Source organism: Callospermophilus lateralis, chromosome 16 (genome assembly GCF_048772815.1).
Source record: "Callospermophilus lateralis isolate mCalLat2 chromosome 16, mCalLat2.hap1, whole genome shotgun sequence".
Classification (NCBI taxonomy): domain Eukaryota; kingdom Metazoa; phylum Chordata; class Mammalia; order Rodentia; family Sciuridae; genus Callospermophilus; species Callospermophilus lateralis.
Window position 1 is genome coordinate 56,739,841 of NC_135320.1, and position 22,291 is coordinate 56,762,131.

Below are 22,291 nucleotides of genomic sequence, written 5' to 3' on the forward strand. Positions count from 1 at the left end.
TATTTATTTATTTATGCCATGCTGAGAATCAAACCCAGAGCTTTACATGTGCTAGGCATTCCTTATACCACTGAGCCACAACCCCACCCCTTAACACAAAATTTTGAAGCAATCTTTGCAGGATTAATTTCCAGTGGACTTTCAAAAATAAGATAGTCTAGTATTATATTCAGAGCATTTAAACATTTATGTAATTCTCTATTGGAAGACTGACTTTAATGATTTTTCAGCATTTAAAAGACATACTTGTATTCCCACAGATCAATATACACCACTTCATTCATTTTCCTTACATATACATGTACATTCTTGTCTTCCAAAGCTCAGACTGTCAAATCTCATCTCTGCTACAATTGTTCTTTTATTCAGGTTACAAATTTCTATACAAAAGAATAACTGAACCAAATCCATACTTGTGTAGAAGACAGAGGGTGAAACAAAACCTATAACTTTAACTTTTCATTGATTACGTTACAGGCAGGAGGAAAGAGAACAAATACACGTAGATTCTTTGTAGCTGCTATCAATAAATAATTGTGCCTGAACGTCCTCCATTCTTTATCTGACTTAAATATCTTAAATAAAACTCCCCAAACCACATCAAATACAACACCAAGGAAATGCTAAGCTTTAAAATAAAGAGATGATAATCTTAAGTGTAAGTATAAGACATACTTGTATTTAGAATCAGGGTCTCATTGAGTTGCTTAGCACCTTGCCATTGCTGAGACTGTCTTTGAACTTGCAATCCTTCTGTATCACTCATTTCTTCATCCAATCTTTTATGTACAAAAATTACTGAAAACTAGCAAAAAAAAAAATGCTATCTGTTCACCTATTTTCTCCTCCTCCTTCTGGGACATTTCTCCCAGACTCCCTTGTGTTTAAGTGTGACCATATGACAGAGTTATAGGGACCAACTGTAGGCAGAAATGACATATTTCACTCCAAAGCTTAAAAAATTAAAACCGTTTATGTGTGAGCCCCTTTTCCTTTCTTGACCCAAGGACCACATGCAGGTAATTCTGCAGACAGAAAACCAAAGTCTGAAATGTCAAAGTAAATAAGTTCTGAATGATCATGTGGCTGGTCACACAGGCAGGAATACTAATTATGGTCTACAAACTGAATGAGGAACAAATTTACAGGGTGTTAAGACACAAATGTCAGAATTTACCTGATATGGCAGCCTATTGATATGCCAACTTGATAAAGCAGCATTACCTTGCCTAATTAAAAAAAAACAACTTTTTTTTCCAGCTGTGGAGGTACTTTGAGGTTGAGGGAAGAGAAAATATGAGAGTTATCATTTGTTCATTCAAAAATAATTCAACATGCATACTTTGAGAGACTATGGAAGACTGAAAATGTTTCTATGGGCTTCTGGTGACATTAGCCCTGACTGTTCTTCCCCTCTCTTCTGGCAATACTTAAGTTACCTGCCCAGTGGCTGCTAAACCATAAAAAAACAATTTGTTCTTCTTCCAAGAATGATAGGTGAATCTTGTACCTAGATACTAATTAAGTAACAAGTTTTTACAACATTTAATAGAATAGCAAGAATTCTGAGGATGTCAAGATTTGTACTCTTCTCAGATGGGAATTTGGTAAGCAACTTACTAAAAAATTTCAGCATAAATTAAAAAAACTGATGTTTACATTTTTTATCTGATATTGTGATGTTCAATTACATACCTTGAAAGTTTCAGACCTTTGGAATGTAGAATCATACAATTTTTAGCCCCGAAAGGCAGCTTCGATGTCATTTGGTCCAATCCTTTAAATTTTGCAATAGAGACTCAGGAACTAAAGGGACAGTGCTTTGTCATGGTCACTCACCTGGGATAAGCTACTGCTACCCAATCTCTTCCTCTCAATGGAATTCAATCTTGCTACAGTTCCAGAATAAAGATTAAAATTCGTTGTGCAATTGAAAGGTTTTCAGTTACGTATGAACTTAGTGCATAACTCTAACACTTGGAGCCAGATAAGAACAGAAGCCAAATGTGATTAAGATTCTTCCTTTGCCTCCTTCCGTCCCAGGCTTCTTGGCAGAATGCATTTTTGGAGCTCCACCAGGACAGACCCAGAGGATGGGATAATGACATCTTTGCATAAATAACTACTAATAATTTGGTAAAAATAATGGATGCCCAGTTGATTTGAAATTTCAAACAACAAATGATTTTTTAGCATAAGTATGTCCCATTGCAATATTTGGGTCATACTTATCCTAAAAAATATATAATCATTGTCTAACAGCAATTTACATTTAACTGGGAGGTTTCCATTTTACCTGGTAACCTTGATCTTAAGGTAAAGGACACAGGGCTGGGGATATAGCTCAGTTGGTAGAGTGCTTACCTCACATGCACAAGGCCCTGAGTTCAATCCCCAGCACCACCAAAAAAAAAAAAAAAAAAAAGGTAAAAAGGTAAAGAACACAGACTTGTCAGCTTTGACAGATTAGTGAGGGAACCACAATTTTGTTGTAGAGAGATAGCTGATGTTTTACCAAATTGCAAATTTGGAATCATTCTGGAATCTGCTACTCTCTGTGTAAAAGGGAAGTTTTTTGTGCTATGCCACTCCCACCTTCTCCCAGAAAACTGTAGCAAAATGTGAGGCTAATTCTTCACAACATCAGCAAGCCTGGTGGCAGAGGGGGAGGAGGGTACAGAGGCAGAGTGTCTGGAGCTCCCCTGTGAAAACAGCTGTGGCCGCCCCTTTGTCTTCAATGGTGTAGACCAATTTCATAGGCACAGAATCAGCATTCATTATAGGAGCAGTGATTATGTAATGAAAACCAAAGCTAAATTGTGGAACAATATAATATTACATCATGGAAAAACCATAAAAAAGATTTTGCAAGACCAAGTCTCACCCCAGCATCTAAGCCAGGATCCTACACGTAAGCCTCATTTAAGGAGAGGCTGAGCATTGAAGTCTTACCGTGCCGCTGGCAGCCTTGTCACAGGATCCAGGGCTGAGTGATAAGGGCGATAAAATGCCAGCTGAGAGTCAGCACAGTAGCAGCGTCTGGCCACACAATCAGCAGCAGTAAGACATCGTGTCAATGCTAACTGTAAGAGTGATCTTCAAGTTTGGCCACTGGCTACACGACAACACAGCTGTGAACCTCGGTCTGAAATTACCTCCCAGGTGGCTCAGATATCCATAGCTGGAAGTGGTAGGGGTGGTGGCATCAGTGTCAGTGGTGGCGGGAGAGGGTTACAGTGATTTGACAGATCAGAGGAGGAATGTAAGTTAATCAATCTATGAAATTGGAGTATAGTTGCAAGCACATTTATAAAAGCCCACCTAGAGCCCTGGCCGGCTCCCTAGAGCAGCATCTAGCATCGTGAGGATGGCATCCATTTCATGGGTTATTTGAAACAGAAACACATTCATAGGACATTTGTGTTTAATATTTGAAATTTGCACTTCAGTCTTAATGTTGCATATAGCAAAAACCAAAATTTGAAAACAAGAACATTATGGGATTAAGAATATGTTTAATTGTAGGAAATCATATGTAGCGACTGTGGCCAAAATTCACATCAAGCAACCATTTAATAGTGTAAAACTTTAGTGAAAAAGGAAGCTAAGAATATTTCAGTGTCTACCATGGCCTGGTGATTTATAAAAGCACTTCTCATAAACTTGTTTAATTTTTTTTGCTAAACATTTTTAAGTATTTTTTATTGGGATTCAATACATGTAACTTACAAATTATCATGTTAGCCATTTTAAACAACCAATTCAGTAGCATTAAGCATATTCTCAATATTGTGCAATCATCACCACCATCTCCAGAACTTTTTCATCATCCCAAACTGAAACTCTACCCGTTAAACAAAAACTCCTCATTCTCTTCTCCCTCCAGACCCTGGTAACGTTGTTCTACTTTCTGTAGCTATGAATTTGCCTATTAGCGGTTCCTTATATAAGTGGAATCAGAATATTTGTCCTTCCTTACCTGTTTATCTCACTTAGCATAATGCCTACAAGGTACACCCCGGACGTAACATGTACTAGCTCATCTATTTCTTACAACCAACAAAATCGGTTCTATTATTACCCTAAGGAAATGACCTTGCCCCCAAGTGTTGAATGCTATCTCTGGAGTTAGGGGGAAAGTGAGTGGTCTATTCTGGTGGGCTTGCCTTCTGATACCATAAAGCATGGCCACACCCGAGACCCCAGAATCATCCTGGAAGAAGGTCTAATGAACCACCAGGTGTTTCTAATTTCTTTCAACCTCTAAGGAAGAAAGAACAGGCTTGAAGTTAGGAATGGAGTTGACTGATGACTTTTGAGGGGTCAAAATCAAAATTTGCCCAAAGTTGGTTTCAGAGGCACTGAGCCCTAAAATAATTCTGGTGTCTCATCTTCCCACTCCCCATCCACAATGAGGAATTTACAATAGAAATACTAGCAACCTTTTCAACTAATACAAGGAAGTCCAACAATGATCCCATGACTTTGATGCCCCCCCCCTTTTTTTGGTACCAGGGATTGAACCTAGGGGCATGTAACCACTGAGCCACATTCCCAGCCCTTTTTAATGTTATATTTGGAAACAGGGTCACACTGAGTTACTTGGTGCCTTGCTAAATTGCTGAGGCAGGCTTTGAACTTGAGATCCTCCTGCCTTAGCCTCCTAAGCCACTGGGATTATAGGTGTGCGCCACCATGTCTGGCTTGATGCCTATTTTTTAAACCTTTTTATTTTGACATAATTTTAGACTTGCAGAAAAGTTTCAAAAATAACTCAAAGGGGTCTCCTAAATTCTTCACCTAACTTTCCCTAAGGTAAACCTCTTGCATTACCATAGTTCAATGATTGCAATTCAGAAATTAACATGAGTACAGTACTACTAACTGATCCTGTTCAGATTTCCCCAGTATTCTTCCTCATGGCCTTTTCCTTTTCTTATATCCACTCCAGGATTCTAGTTGTCACATCTCCTTCATTAGGTCCGATTTGTGACAGTTGTGACCTTCTCTTGTCTATCATGACTTTGACACCTTTCAAGAGTACTGGTCAGATATTCTATAGAATGTCCCTCAGTTTGTGCTTGTGTAATATTTTCTCATAATTATGTTGAAGTCGTGCATTTTTTTAATCCTTTTTAGCTTTTTTTTTCCCCCAGGGCTGAGGACCGAACCCAGGGCCTTGAGTGTGCTAGGCAAGTGCTCTGCCACTGAGCTAAATTCCCAACCCTGAAGTCGAGCATTTTTGATAAGAATACACTTCTCCTTGAAAAATATCAGGGCAGTGCATATATCAATGTGTCCTAATACTGGGGATGCTAACCTTAATTACTAAATTATGGTGATTACAGGGATTTCTTCATTGTAAAGTCACTTTTTTCCCTCTCATAATTAATAAGTACAATGAGAAAAATACTTTGAGACTACGCAAATAGCCTGTTTCTCCTCAAACTTTCACCCACAAATTTAACCTCCATTGGTGGATCTTGCCTGCAGCAATTATTATTGTAGTGTTTTAATAGTGATTTTCTATTTTAATTCTTTCTACATTCATGCATTGGAATTCTTATATAAAGAAGAGCTGACTTTTCTCACATTGGTTTTTGTTTATTTACATTTCAATATGGATGCATAGATATTTGTTTTATATTTTGATGCTTTAAAAATTAATCAAATGTCAAGTTATTTTTTAAAAATTCCTTTTCTCCCTCCTGTGTTTATTCTCTGGCCCCTCTTCTGTGGCTGCCTGACCCTGTAGTTGGTCTGCCTCTGAGCCATCTGCTCTGAAGAAAGAAGAGGGAGTCCGTGGAGAGCCATCACTCAAAGCATGGACCAGGAAGACTATGCTTGCTGGATGGGGTCAGACACTGAGGAGGTGTGTCCTAGAATCTGCTGTGATTCACCTGGAATGAGGGGTGAGACATCTGAGCACCATGGTAGGGTGGGAAAAAAGGGGGTATGATGATGTTATGGTTGGGATATGAGGCATCCTCCAAAAACTCCTGTGTTAATGCAGGGATGTTCAGAAGTAAAGGGATTGGATTGTGAGAGCTATGATCTGCATCAGTTCATACTAGTTTGAAAGAATTGAGGGTAACTGTAGGCAGGTGGGGCATGATTGGAGGAGGTGAGTGTACCCTGGAAAGGTCTCTGTGGCTCCGGCTCCCCTCCTTCTTCCGGACCCCACCATGAGCTGAGCAGCTCTCCCCTGGTGGGCCCTTCTGCCATGACATGCTGCCTCACTTTGGGCCCAGAGTAATGGACTCAGCTATTTCTGTACTTAGACCTCTGAAACTGTGAGCCCCAAATAGACGTTTTCTCCTCCAAGTTATTCCCGTTGGGTATTTTAGTCACAGCAAGGCAAACCTAACCAAAACAGATAGGTAATTTGAGGTGTCAGCTTAGCTTGCTTAATAGAGGGATGCCTAGAGACCCGGTAAAGCATTACTTCTAGATTGGCTGTGGGTCCGTGGGCTGAGTGGGCAAGACCCACCCTCAATGGGGGCAGCACCATCCAATCAGCTGGTGGTCCAAATGGAACAGGAAAGTGGAAGAGGGAACTATTGTCTCTCTCTGGCTCTTTCTTCTACTATGGGACATGTTCCTCCTGCAGCTGGCCTTGGACAGCAGACTCCAGGTTCTTTGGCCTTTGGGAATTGCACCAACAACCTTACAAGGGCTCCAGGTCCAGGACTGCTGGCTTCCCTGGTTCTGAGGCCTGCAGCTTCTTGGACTAAACTACAGTACTGGCTTCTCTGGCTCTCTTCCTCTGCTCATCTGTTCAGCCTCTGTGACCACGGAAGCCAATCTTGTAATAAATCCCCTTTTTAGGGGCTGGGGTTGTGGCTCAGTGGTAGAACGCTCGCCTAGCACATGTGAGGCCCTGGGTTCGATCCTCAGCACCACATAAAAATAAATACATAAATATATTGTGTCTAACTAAAAAATAAATATATATATTTTTTAAATCCCCTTTTTAGTATACACTTTCTATTGGTTCTGTTTCTTTGAAGAACCCCAACTAATACAGGGAATCCTCACTTTCAGCATGGGCAGGAGGGAGGAGAGGAGTGAGTGATGCTTGGGAACACCTGGGGGTTGGTGATGTCTCACACCTGGCATTTCTCAAGTCTTACGGCTCACATCTGATAAAAAAGGTGATTATGTAGGTCAAAGTGTCCAACTGCCGAAAACCACAAATTAGCTGGGGTTATGCTCAAGGCCACTTCTGCAATGAAGAGCTGTTTGCTTTTTGTTCTCAATTGATGATTCAGGCATATGAGGACAAGGTGATAATTTGGGTGAAAGGTCTCCTTTATGAAAGGATCCTTTTTGAATGACAGAAAACAACTCCTTCTTCTCCTAGGTACTCTTTAAAATTATTCCTTTTATAAAGGTTAGAGTCAAACTGGGACTTGGTAGTCTGGCCAAGAACTGGGTTCAGGGTGTGAATGAACCTTATTGACTATGTTTCCACACATCAACTTGGAATTCCCCAACATGACATTATGCATGCTTGTCCTATTGAATCAGAAGTTCCCAAAGATGGCACAGAGTGACCACCCTGTGGGTATAGAAACAATCCAGGCTCAGGTCCTCCCACTGTGCTTGGAGTTCTTCATATGGAACCTTCTACTTGGCCTCTTATCCTCAATTTTGCCAGAAATGTAAGGCTTTGGCTTTTGCTCAGGAGAGCCCTTGTGGATTTAGGGCCAGGCAGGTCTGCAGTTGGTAGTATCCTCCGTTTTCTTTGGCATTCAGTGTACATGGTGTGTACAAGTGCCTGTCTGAATTTGCCTCTGAGTACCTTCCATGTACCAAGCCCTACCCAAGCACTTTACCATCATGATGAAACTTTCAGGTAGCAGGATTAGCCCATGTCACACACAAACTGAGACTCAGTGATTCCCAGCACAAGGAGGGCAGAGCGGGGGCTAATACTGGAGTTCTCCCATCATGCCATGCCACCTTTAGAGAGAGTATATCCAATATCACACCTTCCATTCTCTGCCCTGGTCATTCTAGATGCTGGTACTCGGAATTTTTTCCTCGGCCTTAGGCTGTGGGTCTCCTTGGCACCAGCAGAAACACGATTCATAATCTTCTACTGGAGAAGTTCTTTTTCTTCAAATTGTGAGCTCTTGGGGTAGCAGGACCCATGTAGGAGAGGCAGAGCTTCAGGGCCAAGTGTTTCTCCTGGGCCGATTCCAGACCAACAAGAACAAGAACCGCACTTATTTGAACATTTTTAATTAAAAAAAATTAAAAATTTTTAATGGACACATAATTGTATAATTTATGGGGTACAGTGTGATATTTCAATATATGTATATAATGTATAAAGATCATATTAGGGCAGATAGGCTAATCGGCATATCCAACAATTAAAAGTATTCGAATGTTTTTATATCTTATTTTAATTTGTACTGGGGATTGAATTCAGGGGCACTGCCATAGAGCTACATTACATCCCCAATCCCCCCTGCCCTTTTTAAAATTTTGAGACAGGGTCTCGCTAAATTGCTGAGGCTGGCCTCAAACTTGTGATCTTCCAACTTCAGCCTCCCGAGTAACTTGAATTACAGGTGCGCATCACCACACCCAGCTGTTTTGGTATTTTCAGATAATAAATTATAGTTCATATTTCCTGAGCATTAAACAAAATACAAGGCATTATTACAAGCACTTCACACAATTCTCTTACTAGTTTTCAACAACCCCCAAAGTACAGGTCCCCAATCCTTTATTCAGATTCCATCCAAAATCAGGAATGTTTCAGAATCTGAAATTGTTTACATTGTTAAAAGACAAATCTATTTGGACTGGGGTTGTGACTCAGTGGTAGAGCACTTACCTCACAAGTGTGAGGCCCTGGGTTCCATCCTCAGCACCACATATTAAAAAAAGAAACAAATAAAATAAAGGTTAAAAAAAAAGACAAATCTATGCTTATATTGTATTCTTTCCCAGGTCATAGTGTTAACTGGTGGAACCAGGATTTGGACCTGGTCTAAGTACATGGCCCATTTTTGTTTGTGTGTGGGTGGGTGGTGCTGGGGATTGAACACAGGGCCTTGTGTATTTGAGGCAAGCACTCTACCAACTGAGCTATAGCCCCAGCCCCATATAACCTGTTTTCACTTCTGGGCTTTAACTCCAATCCTTTACAGGGCAGGAGATAAAAAATATTCAAACCCCTCCTACTTCATTTCTACCTAAGGAACCACTTAAAATGCATTTTCACTGGGAAAGAATAACAGGTTTTTCTTACAAATTGGCAGAGAGAGAGCGTGTTTCCATATCTAACACTTTCTTAAAGAGGTTGGGAAAGAAAAGAAGGAAGGAAGGAAGGAAGGAAGGAAGGAAGGAAGGAAGGAAGGAAAAAATGTTGGGAATGGGGTGGGGCTATGTGACTTTTCCATTTTCAATAAGAAAATATTTTGTCTTTTTCTGTTTATTTGTAGTTCCAGTTCTGCTTTGCTTAATGGACAGAAGCCTCTGTTTCTGCACATCTAAGCTCCAGGAGTTGCTACTTCCCGTTGCTGCTGTTATTTTGGCCTCTTCCTCTTCCCTTAGATGGGGCCTCTTCACCACTCCATGGACCCCATTGTCCATTGTTCACAGTTCTCACAAATCCTTCTCTCATCCATTGGTTTCAAGGTGCAAACTCAGCCTCAACAGCCACCTGCTAATTGAATACTAGAAAGATGGCGTGATTTCACGTAAACATCCTCAGATTTATTCTAGAACTGGAAAGTTCACTATTCCAAGCAAAGCAGAAGAGCCTGTTTTAGGGAACCATAGAGGAAAGAAGTGAGGTGTCCGTGTGTGTGTGTGTGTGTGTGTGTGTGTGTGTGTACGTGCGAACTTCTTTGCCATGTCTCCAGCCTCCTCCAAGTCACCAAGAATGTAAGACTTCAGCTTCCAGGGAGTGGAGGAGAAAAGCAGGGAGAGATTTACTGTTTGGCCCTTGAATCCTTGTATTTCAGTTGATCTGGGTCTCCACTGAGTGATTATTATTGGCTACATGCTCTGAATAATGAGTTCTGACACTGTTAATGAATTGATTTGGTTGATTTTGTCTTTATATTTTTTCAATTAAGTATATTGTCTTTCATAGGCAATCTTGAAACATCTCCAGGCTTTTTGGTGGGGCCGAGCAATTGCTGGTATTTGTTCAGTTTATTTGGTGGAGTCTGAGGGATGAGGAAAGAAAGAAAGAAAGAAAAAAAAAAAGATCTGTCCTCTTTTAAAACTTTGTTTTTCCACAGTGATCTTTATTCTTGTGAAATCCTGTTTCAACCTCAATGGTCTTATAAAAAATATTCTTTTGTTTTTCAAGTTATGAGAAAACAGACCACAGAAAGTAACGGGAATACCACTAACTTTCATTAAGAACGGATGAATATGTGGGTCCACTCTCTTAATTAGAGAGATCAAAGGGGAATAATATATTTTAACTCAAAGTTCTTTTTTTTTTTCCGCTCCAAAAGAATAGACCTCAGTGAAAGCAAGTATTTCCTAATGCAATAAAGAAATCTGCAACAATCTATTCTACTAGTTAATGTACTTAGAGTTTTGTGTTTGCCTGAATTACATGTGGTATGGTGAGTCTTATTCTCCCTGTCTTCCTGAGCCTTCCATGGTTAATGGGTCAACAGGGACTTTCATGGGCACCAACTCTTCTGACAGCCAAGCATCCCCTCACTTCTTCTTGGTACGTGTTCTATAGGAACAACCTGACCCCAAGCCAGCCTTCGGATTGCTCTGTCCACTGGCGCTAACATTCTCAAACATAAGTCTAATTTTTTTCCCCTCTTCCTTAGAACTCTCCCAGTACACCCATTCATTTACAAAACAAAGTCCTGTTTTCTAGGCACTGTGTTCAAGGGCCTCTATGTTCTAGGCCTATTATCTGCCTTTTCTTTTGCTGCTTCTTGCTTTGTATGCCTAAACAGCATCAGCTGTTTCTTGGATGTGAGTTCACACCTCTGGATCTCTACACATGAAGCTCTCAGTATCTAGTATGCTCTTTTCCCCTCCTCTGCCTAGGAGACACCCAGGTGATCATCCATGTGAACAAACATTTACCAAGAGTCTACTGTGTACCTTGAGACAGTGGAGATACAAGAATGAAAGGGAAAGGACATCTTCCTGACCATTCAGTTGAAACATCGCTTCTCAATCCCCCCTTAAATCCCTCCCGCTTTCCCAATACTAATGCATAGTGGACTAGTTTTTTCTTTCTAACTTTCTTTGAACTTTTTACATACTTCCCTAATTGCACTAATGAGACATAACTTTTGTTTGCCTAGGCCAAAGGTCAATGTCTGCAACTTTGGGGGGAAGAAGTGGATAGTTTCAGAATATGTTGCCTAGGTTGGCCTCAAAATCCTGGTTTCAAGTGGTCCTCTTGCCTCAGCCTCTTGATTAGTTGGGACAACTATGCCCATCAATGGATGCTAGTTTAAGCCATTAACTTTGTGAAAAATAGTGGCATAGCAAGAAAAAAACTAACACAATTTGATAGACTTGTGTTTAATTCCTGCTCTCTAGTTATTATTTATGTGATCTTGGACATAGTTCTCTGAACTTTAGTTTCTTTATCTGTAACACGGGAATAGTGATACCTCCCTTATGGTACATCTGTAAAGGTAAAGTGTACTGGAAATATTAGGGTGCCCCCAAAAAGTCAGTTCCTTGGAGGGCCAGGTCTTTTCCTAATATCTTGAAGCCTCAAACCAGGCTGCCACATGGAAGGTGTTCAAAGGACTTAAGTTGAATGAATAACAGTGCTCAGAGTGTCTTTAAAGAACTAGGATAAGCCCAAGCCTTTTTTTTTCTTCTATTTTTATTTTTTATTTTTTGAGAGAGAGAGAGAATTTTTTAATATTTATTTTTTTAGTTTTCGGTGGACACAACATCTTTATTTTATTTTAATGTGGTGCTGAGGATCGAACCCAGCGCCCCGTGCATGCCAGGCGAGCGTGCTACCACTTGAGCCACATCCCCAGCCCCCAAGCTTTTCTCTCATGAGCATTTTTTTTTCCTAATTCAGTGATGATATAGTCCTTGTTTACTCATATGTGAAATTAGGGACCAGATGGTATTTCTGGGGCCTTCAAGTTGCAAATTCCACGAAACTGATGAAGCTTGAGATAAGGTCTTAGAAGAACAATATTAAATTTCAAAAAATATTAGTATTCTTAGTGAGTACCCCAAAGGAATTTTTTTGTTAATGAGATATTCTTCTGTCCTAAGCCTCTCTCCTGAGCCAGTAACCATACCCAAGACAAGATAATGAGTATTAATATCCAGATGTCTGCAGTGGCAGTTGATGGCATTAGTGCAATGTTTTGCCAGCTGTAAATGCTAAATAGCTTGTTTTGTTTTGCAGCACTGGGGATTGAACCCAGGGCCTTGCACATTCTAGGTAAGCACTCTACCACCATGCTACACCTCCAGACCTTTTTGCTTTATTTTGAGACTAGGTCTCCCTAAGTTTTCTAGGCTGAGATTGAACTTGTTATCTTCCTGTCTTGGTCTCATGAGTAGCTGGGATTATAGGCGTGCACCTACAAGATAATTTTTAAAAATTTATTTCAATTTTGTATTTTTTTAGTTATATATGACAGCAGAATCCATTTGGATGTAATTATGCAAGCATGGGATATATCTTATTCTAGATAAAGGCAAAATAATTTTTGATCAATAATTTTTGATAAAGATGAATTTGATTTTTTTTTTTTATCTTGGGGATTGAACCCATGGGTACATAATCACTGAGTCACATCTCTAGCCCTTTTTATATCTTATTTAGAGACAGGGTCTTGCTAAGTTGCTTAGGGCCTTGCCAAGTTGCTGAGGCTGCCTTTGAACTCGTGATCTTCCTGCCTCAGCCTCCTGAGGTGCTGGCATTACAAGCATGCATCACTGCGCCCAGCTGATTTTTTTTACTTAAGATATTAATGTATTAGTTCAGTCAACCATTTTCAAATTCTTAGTAATAGAAGAAACACTGTATGACCTAAAGGTAGAATAAAAGGAGAATTTAATAAGTGATGGGCTTTTTTTTTTGCTTATGCCTTGCTCTGGAAAGGCATAGGAAATTCAGTTCCTGATAATTGGCAGAGGGAGGTGATAAGGAATTCCTTGTTTTCTTGTGGGTTGTATAATTGAATATACATACATGCACTTAATTATAAATATGAATGTTAGTACTGACTTCCATTGGGACATTTGGGAACCGTGTTTGGATGAAGGTCCCAAAGGGATCCTGATTACCATCCAGGGATCAAGTCTATCTATCCTCAGAGCTACCTTTCAACTTTCAAGTGATGTCCTGGGCTAATTCCCTCCTCTTAACAGGAGGGAATCAGAAAATTCCTTCTCAAAGGAGCATGCACTGGGTGGAAGGCTATGGGGAGAGCCATGTCATGTCAGCTCTTTTTATCCTGAGCCATAAGTCTTACATTAAGCTTCTCAGTCAAGACTAGAAAATGGTGTTCCCAGAAACCTGCTGGAAACCAGCCACACCATCTGAGCAGTAGTTTGTGAATAATGACTATTTAAGTTGTGTGTGTGTGTGTGTGTGTGTGTGTGTGTGTGTGTGTGTAGCAGTGTAGGCTGGGGCCAACCAGTTCTTACTAACCCATCCCTGTCCTTGAAAGACCCACTTCTGATCCACCTTGGTTTTCTCAGGGAGGAGATGGAGACAGAGGGTTTCTTCAAGATTAGTAGGGTTCTGAGTGAGGAACCTGTGTTGCTTAAGCGCAAGGGAGTGGAGGTGCTGGAGTCTGAAGAAAGAAGACAGAGAGATGCCCCTTGTTGTCTGGGTAGGCAAAGGAGAGGCAAATGCTCTGAGGTTCCCCCAAAAGCAGGGGCCCTAGACTGCAACCCCACTCTTCCATAGGGTCACCAAAGCCGGAATGCCCCAGAAACCACAGCTATTTCATTGCCTACTGTTCCAACCACTTGGGTCAGGACCCAAACCCAGGCCAAACCCCAGGCCTGGGGCATCCTTGGTTTACAAAAGGCTCACCCTCTCCCTTTGTGACAGGGTGCAGAATGGTGGAGGACTAGTTACTTAGGGAGAGCCACAAAGTTACAAAGAAATTTCCTGCCTGATCTCAACAGCCCTAGGAGATAGAAAATTATATTCTTACCATGATTATTGTTCTATAAAGGAAGAAACAGAGTATGGTCCACCTTTCCAGATGAGAGCCAGAAAATAATAAAGATGATCCTGAATTTTGTGATGTACCAATAGTAACTAGACCATTTTAATTTGGGTTCTCAACAAAGAAGACTTGGCCTGGTTTGTTTCCTTATTTAAGTGATCATTCAGTGTCTTGTCTGCCCTTGGGTCAGTGCCTTCAGCTTGAGCCTGCGAGAGCTAAAGACTCAGGGACAACTTGGTATGATGTTAGCAGTCCTAGTAGATTCTAGGACTGACATAGTGGTAGTTTATCCAGACTGCATTTTATATTTAATTTTTGTGAATTTTAAGGCAAATTTAGATATGGCAAGAATGAGCCTGCACAAGTGCACACACACACACACACACACACACACACACACCCAGGCACATATGCTTTGGTACAAAATCCCCAGGAACGTTCCTAGTTGGCAGCTGTCATGGGCAAATCACATTTGAGAAGTGGTACTCTAGGACAAGGGGTCACCTTTGCAGAAAGTGCAGGGCACATGGGTAGCAGGCACCTCTTTGCTCTCCTAGAGCATCTGGAAAGTGCCAGATTGAGCTTGTGAGAGACTTTGGCATAAAGACAGATGAGAGACTCCTGAGACACAGTGAGAGAATGCATCTGCTTGTGCCCTCACAGGGCTATTCGGTCCTTGGGAAGGTTGAGCCTCGGTTTCCTTAAATGCATTTTCTCCTGAGGAATCTCATGGGCTTTCCCTGAATCTTTAGGTACCCCACTTACTGTGGTAAACAGGTAATGTGATGTTGCACCTTATTCTAGATCCTATTGATAGCAACCCTAGACTAATAGCTGAAGGGAAATGATACTATTTTGCTCTTTTTTTTGGGGGGGGTGGTACTGGGAAATGAACTCAGGGGCACTTATTGAGCCACATCCCCAGCCCTTTTTTGTATTTTATTTAGAGACAGGGTCTCACTGAGTAGCTCAGTGTCTTGCTAAATTGCTGGAGCTAGCTTTGAACTTGAGATCCTCCTGCCTCAGCTCCGGAGCCAAGCCGCTGGGATTACAGGTGTGTACCACCACTCTGGGCTATTTTGCTCATTTGAAGAAACTTTCAGCAAAATTTTTGAGGGAATTTTACAAACAACGCTGCACCCCCAGGCATAGGGAAGCCAGGGGAACCCAGTCAGGAGTGAGTGAAGTGGGGGTGGAGCAGGACTGCACTGGTTACACCTGCTTCTTCCCCTGTGGCTTAACCCCTGCCTCATATACTTCCTGGAGAGGTGCAGCTTCTCTGTGGCTTACATTGCTATGAGCTTCCCGTTGCTTCCCCAGGTTGGAGGAAGCTGTGTCCGGGCAGGAAGTGAGCATTGTACCATTAAAAGCAAAATCACTGCTCAGGAAGCCCCACAGTTTTCCATCCTTTCACCCCCCATCTTCTACCCAGTTTGTGGCTGTACAACTACTTGGGGTGCCAGATCACCTGTTCCACCTGTTGTGATTATTATACCATTTTTATGAAGACCAACTTGGCCAGCTTTTTGTCCCTTGACTTTCTGGGGTGCCATTCTCACCCTGGATTCTTCGCTCTGGTAGAGTTCTTTTCTTTGCCCTACTCTGAAGGGAAAATAGAAAGCCATCACACTTGAGACTTGTATTTGTGAAGACCTCACACAACTTAGGACTTCATAGAGATAAGGGCAAAGGAGAAATGCTCCCAAGGATAAGATTCCATCAAAACTCGATCCTTACATTAAAGTCCAAAACAAACACTTCTCTTGCCAGTGGGAATTCATTCCTTTCCATGATCATGGTAAGAAACTGTGAATATTCATAAAAGGTAGGTGTGAGTGAAACCAGGTTTGGTTTCCGTTTTTCCTTTGGTAGATAGTAAGCTATGAATGCTTTCTTTAAGAATATTTGTAAAGGTGCCCAAAGAACATTTGACGTGGCAAATAATACCAGCTTTGTGTACTCTCCTGGAAGTCCCCTGAGCTTGCATCATAAGCTGGAATCATTTTCTCCAATATCCTAAAAGATTATATAAAAGAAAAGCCAGAGAAACCTGGTATAACCTAGAAAAGGAGTGCTTCCAAGCCAATAAAGGGAGTCCTCGATTATCTGGAGGTAAGTGAACCTTCAGAAACTAAAATGGTTGTGACAAAGTCCAAGTACTTAAGCACTGTCAATGAAGAGAGAGGCCTTTTGATGAAACTTGGGACTTGTTGACTCGGTTAACACACATTGCTACAAGACATGGCTACCTGGCTTTTCAGACTCTAGCCAACAGCAAGTGAAGCATTTGAAAAGGGGGAGTGAAACAAGCAGGGCTCAGATAACAGCTGGGAAAGAATAAAAAATAAATATGCTCAGAGCATCATTTAAGAATTATTAATGCACAATTATTATGTGTCAATTAAAAATAAAATAAAGCATAAAAAAAGATTTATTAGCCATAATCTTGAGCATGATTCATCAAGAAAAACAGCATGCTCAGAATCCTCTACAGAATAAAGCAGGGACAGATGTGATCTCTTTGGGGTCTTTTGTAACAGAGTGACTACTAGCAAGGCTGCAGGCGTCCAAGCCATCCCCTTAGGTGGAATGTGCTATTGCTCAACAAAGAAGACTTCATGGGGACATCCTTCTGCTGCCATGCCATGGGACAGAAGAGGTGCTGTCCCTTCCCTGACTCACTGTTTATTGGCAGTTGCTGGCTTTGTGGGTGCTTCCTCTCCAGTAAAAAGGGGGAAGAAGCTCATGAGGGTTGGCAGGGAGCCTTGGAGACCTTTGATGGCAGGTTCTGAAACAAGGCCCAGCTTCATAATAGGGCAATTACCCTTTAGACTGGCACAGAGACGCTGTAAACCACCTTTCCGGAACACAGACTAAATGGCACGAGGTGTTAGGCAGTGATATTACAACACCTAGGGACACGGCTGGTTGGGGGGTGTCTGTAGATGGGTAGCCTGGAGGAACATGGGAGATGACGGGCATGAGAGACAAACGCTTTGCAGGGGCAATCCTCTGAGCCTGATCCTAGCTAAGGCTGGGACCACTGTGAGGGGCAGCTTCCCATTGACCCCTTGACTGCTTCTTGGTTTACCTGCCACCCCAAAAAATGGATCTGAAAGAGAGCTGGCCCTTCTAGCTTTAGACACAACCAAGGCAGCCTATTAGGCACCATGGAAATGTGAGGGAGGCGACTCAGAGGTGGTCAAAGCAAGCAGGGTAGTGACCACTTCCGCTACACTCTCACCTACTCCACACCTGCATCCCGTCCTCTCCTAAGCTCAGTGACAAGGCCATCTTCAGTGCCATGTGTTCCATTTTGGAGACATGGAAAAATAAAGTGGGCAGGTGACATTTTAAAATATCCATGGAGACTTTTCCCCTCCATTTCCTGGCTCTTGTCTCACTGTCCTATAGGAACTGCCAGCCACAGGTGGCCACTGAGTGCTTGAAATGTGGCCAGTCCTATAAGCATAAAACATACTGAAATTCAAAGACAAATACTAGGCAAAGACAAATTAGCTTACCAACATAACTCTTTGGGTGTTGAAATAATATTTTGGATATATTGAATTAAACAGAATATGATTAAAACCAACATCACCTGTTTCTTTTTACATTTTTTTTAAATGTGAGTACCAGAAATTTTTAAATTGTTATGTAACTGCTTGCATTGAAATTTTCCTGCATTTTGCTGCTGGCAGCTCGTTGCCTCTCCGCTTGCCAGTCTTCAGCTAACTGCCTTTGGGACTCAGAGGAAAGGAGTCTTTTATGGCCTTTAAGTTTCAATTGTTGGAGCCTCTGGGGAAAAGGAAGCACTTTTTCGAAGGCAGTAGATCTGCAGGATTGTCACTGATGATATCTCTCAGATCAGGCAAGGAAGATTTTGGTTGCAAGGGAAGGAGCAGAATTTAGGTTCTGGTGTGACCCTGAAATGGGGCAAGGGGCCAGTGAGCTAGACACTTGTTTAGCTGCTGGGCTTCCAAAAGTAAGAAGCAGACAGAGCAGTGTCCCTAGGGCATCAGAAGAGAATATACATGTAACAAATAAATAAGATAGTTTCAGGTACTAAAATTCCATGAAGACGTGCTGATGGGTCTGTAGAGCTGGGCAGCACTTGGGACCACTTGGGACCCACTCTTCTGCCCTTCCTCAGAAGCCAGAGTGGAAGTAGCTGTCTGATGAGTCCAGGTAGACTGTCCAGAGACAGTGCCCCAGCTTTGCTGGGTTGAACATAGTGAATAGGCAGCAGAGAGGTCCCAGGTTGACCGAAAGAGCTGAGCCCATAGAGGCCACAAAGACAGGTGACAAGAAGTGAGTGATGAGGTCGGGAGCTATCAGGACTCAGCTTGACATATCTGAAGCCATCTTGAGTTGTAACCACTATGAATATCCCAAATAACTCTGGTCGGTTTTCCCAGGATAGTGTCTCAACATGCTATAAATAAACAAAATAAACAAAACCATTAGAGTGGTGTGTGAAGCATTAGGACCAGACCCAGGTACCATCAGCAACAGGAATGTGCCTGATGTCTTTGGTATTAGCTTAAGATAAACCAGGTACATTCCAGCTTGATGAAGTCACTTTTGTCCTGACCACATTGTAAGTTCCCTACTTCTGACACAAACTGAGGGGATCCACTGGTCTTGCTGCTACCCAGGACCTCCACTCCTTCTGGTGTGATCCTGGACCTGTCCACCTCCTTCTCAGGGTCATGGCTCATGTAATTGCATGCATAATGGGGGAGGTAAACAATGATTTACAAGCTTCACTAAAACAATGACCTTGGACTTCTGGTATATTAAGTTAAAAATCTGAAGAGTGCTGCTGGTGGTAGGAAGAGGTGGCCTAATTGATTTTTGGTAAGCATCACCCACTTTCAGGTTTTAGCCTGTGGAGTGACCCCATCTCACTCCAACAGCTTTAGACCTCGAGTGACTCTCTTGCCTTTTGTGTAAAGTTTTGCTCTTCCCTCAGTTTCTTGGGAAACATGGACCCTATCTTGCCTGCTTTCTAGATCAATCTGCCAATGTGGGTTTTACGCATAGCATACATAGCTCTGCTAACTCTCAGGTCTCATTTGGCCTTTTTAATTTTCCAGAGCCTGCTCCAGAGCTGCTAATTGAACTTTCTAAGAATGTCAATTCCCAGTCCGTCTACTCCTTTTCATTAATTTGTTAAAATTCCATTTGTTCCATCAATTTGTAAATGTATTTCATTTCCTTCTATTTTTCTACTTGTGCCTCTGAATGTAATTTTTTCCTCAGAGGTTTCTGTGAGTGTGCCAACCCAGAAAGTCTACCCTGTAAGCTTCAACCAACAGTTAGGTGTTCTCTCTATAATTAAAGTTAAAAATGTGTTGTTGAATCTGCCTTGCAGAGAAACAGGCGCCACATTGGAATTTTTAAAATGTTTTGTAATAATCTAGTTAGCTTGATATTAGATTTTCCCTGTTTTTAATTTATATTTTCCCCTTTAGTTTTATTTCATTACATATGATTATATCTATTATACAACATGATTTAATTTATCAACTTTTTTTGTATTTTTAACCAATATTCACTTAACTGCTGTGCAATTATTATTCATTTTCCAATTTATATGAAGTGGCCCTGCTCTCCAGGCCTCCTACCCCGGAGATACATGGGGCATCTGTGAGCTAAGCTTTGGTCTCTCTCTCATTTGTGAGAAATAAGCCTGGAGGGCTTCCTAAGTGGGAAGTTGAGCCTGTTCCTCACCAACACAGTGGATATGTCCCCAGTGTAGGAAAGGGTTTCAATACTTAAGCTCTGGATCCCCATCTGCTAAAGTATGACTGTCCCCTACAGTGAGGCAAGGCCTCAAGAGATATATAACTTAGTACTTTTACAACAGGAGAATGAGGGGCAGCCAAGTGCTCTTTTTTCCCTATCCTTAGCTTCTACTTCTGTGGAAGTAGGAAATGTATCAGGGGAGTGTGAACCTCGTAGTTTTAATGGGAAGATCTGCAAGTAGCACCCATTACTTCTATTCACAGGCTCTTGGGAGGAGTTTAGTCATGTGGCCCCTTTGCTACAAGGATTACTGAGAAATGGAGTCTTTGCCTGAGTGGCCCTGTATTCAGCCAGACCCTGTTGAAGGAAGGTAATACTGGATAGAAGGACAGCTAGGCATCGGCCACAGGTATCATCACCATTCCCAAGTGCAACTAAGAACCTGAAGTGTAGGACCCCAAAAAGGGAGCTGGTGGTCAGTCAGGTTCCCCATACACCTGCTGCTGCTGCTGTCACCTACCACTTTGCCTCTTACAGGCTCTATGTGGCCTCCTAGGCTGCTGCAGGATTATTTTCAGGAGTCTGTGAGGGCAAACCAATCTGTTTCGAACCAACACTTATTGAGGATTTAAATTCTTCAGCCTGTCTTAGGCTTTCTGGCATATTAAATGGATTTTAGCTGCTCTCCCCGTGATTATAGTGGCCCTGTTTTCAGAACAACAAGGAAGGACATGCATGCTGACACATGGCTTGACAATGGAAACAGGATACCTAAAAAGACTGGGAATTTTAGCAAATATGGTCAACCTGTTTGAGCTCCTATATTGTGTTGTCTTACTCCTGTGAGAGTCCATTAAAGGGCCCTGGGGATGCATCGTCTTTCCCAATGGAGCTGTTATTCCAAAGCCCCACACCCCTTCTTGGCAAGCCACTGTGGCACAAAAACACAATGACATGAAAATATCAAAAGAAGCACTAGTTCCAATTAAGAGAAAAAGAAAGATTTTGCAGCCGTATCTCCACAGTAGTCATTAAACCACACTGCCTAGAACAGGACAAAGTCAGAAACATTTGGCAAATACAGAACAGAGACCCAATTAGCTGAAGATGAATTCTTATTATGAGACTGGCTGGGATAAAATTTTCTAGGGTGGTACAAATATTAATTGAACCTTTATCGTTCCCCATTCTTTCTCAGCAAAGAAATTCAGATTCCTTAGCCTGGCATTCAGGACTTCAAAATTAAGGTCTTCATCTCCTTTGTGTGTACAGATGCAAAGATACTAAAGAAAACATGTTTTAAATGATGAATTGCGATCAAGCAGGGTTAATTCTGGGAGGCCAAAATGGTTCAACGTCAGAAAATCCATGTGTGTAATTCAATATGTTAAGATACCAAAGGAGGAAAACCATCAGTAGATGCTGAAAAGGCATTTGATTAAATTCAGCACACATTGTTATTAAAAACTTAGTAGATAAAAGAGGTAGAAGCAGCCACTTGGAACTCTGTTTTTTTTTGGGGGGGGGGCTAGGGGGCATACCAGGGATTGAACTCAGGGGCACTTGACCACTGAGCCACATCCCCAGACCTATTTTGTATTTTATTTAGAGACAGGGTCTCACTGAGTTGCTTAGTGCTTCACTTTTGCTGAGGCTGGCTTTGAACTCTGGATTCTCCTGCACGAAGACAATAAGGAAGGCATCAGCTGTCACCATAAATACTACTATTACCCAGATAGAAAATACAAGAAAATAGAATGGGAAGTCATGAGATATTGAACTAATAAAGAAGATACAAAATCACCTCTTGGAAAAATCACAAAAAATGCTAAATTATGTAGGCTTATATATCTCAAAAATATGGGAGGGGCTGGGGTTGTAGACTGCTTGCCTAGTAAGTGTGAGGTCCTGGGTTCAATCCTCAGCACCACATAAAAACAAATAAATAAAATAAAAATATTGTGTCCAACTATAACTAAAAAAAAAATATGGGAGATCTATGTGGGCAAAATTAAAGTTTGTTGAAAAGCACACACAAAAAATAGACATCATGGCTGCTGGATGGGAAAGTTTGTTATTATATCAATGTCATTTTCCTTGATAATTAATCTTATGCATTCAATTCTGGAGTAAGCAAAATTTTAATTGAAATTTTTGGTAGCACTTGACAAACTTATTTTAAAGTGTGTATGTATGGCCTTTACCTGGGAGGGCAGAAGGAAAGCCGGTAACAGTAGTTGATTATAGAATATACAGGAGAGAGATTTAGGCATGCATGCTGTACCCTCCAGTGTCCATATGCATGAGTTCAGTACCATGTGTGTGAGTTCCCTAGACAACAAACTAAATCAAATTAAAATATA